Source organism: Erinaceus europaeus, chromosome 15 (assembly GCF_950295315.1).
Source record: "Erinaceus europaeus chromosome 15, mEriEur2.1, whole genome shotgun sequence".
Lineage (NCBI taxonomy): Eukaryota > Metazoa > Chordata > Mammalia > Eulipotyphla > Erinaceidae > Erinaceus > Erinaceus europaeus.
The window spans coordinates 65,547,210-65,551,970 of NC_080176.1; positions in this window are offsets into that span (position 1 = coordinate 65,547,210).

The window sequence follows — 4,761 nt, forward strand, 5'->3', positions numbered from 1 at the left end:
TGCCCTTTAAGCAGGCTTGGAGCAGACTTATAGCAGCAGCACACTGTCCTTGAAGATGAAACATAGAACAGATTAGAGTTTCATCACAGCGGGGAATTCATAATGAAACCTTTTTAGGCTATCTTGTCTCTGATAATCACGAGACACGTTACAGACCCAGCTTCTTTGCAGACTGGAGATTCTCACATTAGTTCCCTCTTTCTGTGAGGGCTGGGTGAGAATGCTTGTTAAGTTTCTCAGATGTTTAGAGGTATGTTTTGGTTTTGTTTTTTAACATTCATAACAGGATTTTAACATTCAACACAAATATACTAGATGGTGTATAACTCTCAAGAGTTGAATCTCATGGATTTTCTAATATGTATATTATCTTTTTTATCTGAACTGATACATAAACTATGAACTTGAAAGTGCCTAGAAAAAAAAATCCCATCAATTAACAAACAGAAGCATAGTAGAAAAAATCAGCCTTAGGGACATGACTGCATGTAATTCTGCCCCTGCTGTTTTAACACCTCAAACAACTTTTACGTTTTATAATGTAAAAAAGAATAATGATTAATAAGAGAAAAGGAGCAGAGAGAACCAGAGTATCACTTTGAAACATGGAATACCAAGGATCAAACTCAAGACCTCATGCTTGAGAGTCCAACGTTTTATCTACTGTGCCATCTCTGGGGCCACTATTTGTCATTTTCTCTTCTTGAACCTGGGGGACTTAGGGAGGAAGTCATTCTTCTTTCACTTTACTGGAGGGAGGGTAATGGTTTACAAAACAGTTATTGACAAGTATGTACAGCCTCTCATCTCCACCCCCCATAACAGGTATTTGAATGACACGCTTCCATAGCCTAGGTCCTTTAACAACAACATACACCAGGACCTCAGAGCCCCTCCATCCCATTCATTTCCCTCTTTCCCCAGAGTCCTTTGCTTTAGTGCAATACACCACACCCAGTCCAGACTTCACTTTGTGTTTTCCTTACCTATCTTTGATTCTTAGGTTCTACCTACTAGTGGTGAGAAAGTCATGGTATATATACACAATAGAATATTCTGTACCTGTTAAAAATGGAGTCATCTTCTTTGCCATATCTTGGACAGCACTTGACAGTATGTTGAGTGAGGTAAACCAGAAAAAGGATGAATACCAAAAAGATCATTTTTATGCCTCTTTGATGAGTAGGGAAACTGAGCAGCAGAATGCATGATACTTGTTCACAGTCTTAAAGCTAGTTGAGGGGACTGAGAGCTGAGTGTTAGGCTTCCTCCTCCACTTTGACCAGCAATCATCACTCCCTAGATACCTTCACTCTCCTCTAAAGGTTGCTGATGTGCTCTACATGCTCCCTTTCTCCCACCCTCTTTGCCTATTCTCACCTGCTTTTCCCCTACCATTTATCCCTCCCCTTCCTTGAAGTTTAAGATGGAGAGCAAGAGAGCAAGAGAGATGCCTGCAGACCTGCTTCACCACTTATGGAGCACCCTCCCTGCAGGTGGGGAGCCAGGGTCTGGAACTCGGATCCTTGCCTCAGTCCTTGCCCAGCCTCCATCCAGACATGTTTTATTGGGTGGGGGAAGTGCTGGGGCTCCTGCATGGAAGGCCTGTATTCTCCCTCTGAACTCCATCCTTGGCCCATTTTCAATTACACTTTGGGACACAGAAGTATCTAAGGAACATTTCTGAACAACAAATATATTCAAAACCAACTGCAAATAACTTGGCATCGCAACGGAGCTAGCAGAGGAAGGAGGACAGGAATCTGGGTGTGATTCAGGAAAGCAGAAATCCCCCTCTACCTCTGTTCTCTTCAGGCATTTTCACCTCTCAGTTCTTGCCTCTGAAAACAAATACCACACTCATGTGTCTATTGGACAGTTAATACATTTCCTCCTAGAGCAAAAGCCACACTAGCCTCACTTTCTCTTATTAACTCGTTCTAGTTGAGTTCACAGGGCATCCAGTGCTGCCTGTTAGTGAATAACTCTGGCACAGGTTAGGGGGAATCATGTTCACAGTTTGTTTTACAGTAGCAGGTGGGTGTGAAAGAATGAGAATGACTCTCTTTCTCCCTTTGAATTTGCTCCCTACAGTTAGACAAGAGAGCACTAGCCTTCTATCCATTTCTGGAATTATAATTTCTATTAGGATAAAAGGTAAGGTGAATTAATTATTGCAGATTCTATGCTAAGAATATCCTCTCCCCCCTATGAAGGTTTATTTTTACTACAAATACATTATCCAAAAAAAATATGAAAAGAATGAATTTTCTCTGATGAGCAGAAATTACATTTAACATAGTTAAGTAACATGGCAACCCCAAATCTCACACTAGAGTGACATTTGTATCTTTTTAAAAGAACTACTTGTATTTCTTTCTTTTTTCCTAATCTCTTCAAGAACGGATGTAGGAGGACAGCACACTGAATGTTATAAATTTTCCAGAATGTTTTTCTACTTTGGAGTTTCACATTTTGAATTGGGCATTTGTTCCCATGTCGAGAAAGCAGACCTTGATTTTGATTACAAGTTCACAGATCATGCTTCTAATTTTCCCACATTCCATATTTTGAAACAGTAGAAAATAGGTTTGAAATGCTGAATTCAGAGCAGGGTAAGGTCTTCTCTTGACACATGAATGTAGCAAACAGTCCATTACCCCTCCACTTTCTGTTTGGAGATTTAAGATTTACAGCCTTAGAATTTATTTGCTGACCTCCCTCACCTTGGTTACTCTGGCTGTATCACTAAACAAATATTTATTCACTCAGTAAGCATTTATTGAGAATCTCCTGGGTGTGGGGCTCTAACCAGCACCAGGATTTACTATGGTAAATAATGAGATAAAAATGTATGGCTCCTATCAGCAGGTTACAAATTTCAGCCATGGGCTCTTCTGTCCAATATTCATCATGTCTGTTCTGTATAACCAGGGCCAGGACTATATGGAGGCAAGACTAAACATTTTAGGGACTCTTACTCTCAGACTGTGCAAATGCAAGTGGGTGCTGGAGTGTAAGCCTCTCAGTAAAGTTTGGGTTCTCCCTTTGCCCTGGTCCTGTCTCAGAACTCATTACTTTCCCCTTCACCCACAAAGCAAGATCACTTCCTGTCTGGGTCCTTCATACACATAGCAAAGCAGCACACCATATTAATGAGTTATTTCACTGGTCCTGTGGTGTAGGTTTTATGTTACGAAATTTAGTTTATTTTTTAAATAGATTTTATTTATTGTGAATAGAGGCAGAAAGAAGTTGCGAGGGAAGGAAGAGATAGAGAGATAGATAGATGGTAGATAGATAGATACATAGATACATAGATACATAGGTAGATACATAGATGGATGGATGGATGATAGGGACCCACAGCACTGCTTTACTGCTTATGAAGCTTCCCACCTGCGGGAGGGACTTGGGGGCTGGAACCTGGGTCCTTATTATTGTAATGTGTGCACTCAACCAGGTGCACACTATGTTATGAATCAGCCCCTATGTTACGAATTTTAGAGGGACACAGATTTTCAACCCATAGACTGAAGCTTTGGTAAATGATTCCTCCATTTATCTGAATCTATGCAATCTGTTGCACATTTTTGTGTTTCTTTTCACTCTAACAGAGGCGAACATCAGTCCAACAAAGAATGACAAGCATCATATGGTCTCATTTATATGTGGAATAAAAAACAAAACAAAACTCAGACTCAAGGCCCGGAGATGATACAATGATTAGAGTGCTGGACTCATAAAAGTGAGGTCCTGAGATGGGCCCCCAACATTACATGTTCAGAGAGATACTCTGGCTCTTTCCCCCAATCCCAATAATAAAATAAATAAATTTAAATTGTATTTAAAATAGTTAATATTATTTCATTAAAATAGTATATGTTGCTTTGTTTATCAGTATGATTAATAATATACTGATTAATAGCTAGTGATAATGTAAATCAACTATACAATTATAATTTATATATATGTCTTATGTATTATAATTAGTTATATCAAATTATTTATTTAAAATAAATTTAAAATATAAGGCTTCAAACTCAGAAACAGAGTAGATTGGTCATTGTCAGAGGTAGGTAATTGAGTAGGGAAATTAGAGTGAAAGTATTGGAAAAGGGATAAAACTCATATAAAATTCAAAAACTGATTATACATAATGCTTTATTGAAAAACACTATCCAATCAGTTCTTTGAGATCCAGGTTTCACAACTACTGTCCTAGATAGTGGTGAAGGGACCCTGTAGATAACTCTCAGTAGCAGGTATGCAGGGGGTTTGAAAACTATTTTATTAATGGGATTGGAGGGAGACAACCAGAGTTCTCTCAATATGAGGGGGCTGGGAAGATAGCATAATGGTTATGCAGAAAGACTTTTATGTCTGAGGCACTGGAGGTCCCTTCTTCAATCCTAAGCACCACCATAAGCCAGAGGCAGAAAACAGAATTGAATGATTTCTTGAGACATTTCACAGTTGAAAGATCAATGATTCAAAATCCAAACTAAGAACCCCAAGTGTGTTTTGTACTTATAGAAATGCAAAAGTATCTTCTGTTATTACTGTTTTTGGACTTTATTCAAATTAGGACCAGTTAGAATTTTAAGATATCTCTCTCTCTCTCTCTCTCTCTCTCTCTCTATCTCTCTCTCTCTCTCTCCCAACACATTAACTAACCTGTACCTTTCCCTAGCAATTCCTTTCTAGTGAGTGTGAACAATTATCACTCTACATTTCTCTACAAAATACATATGTTCTGCT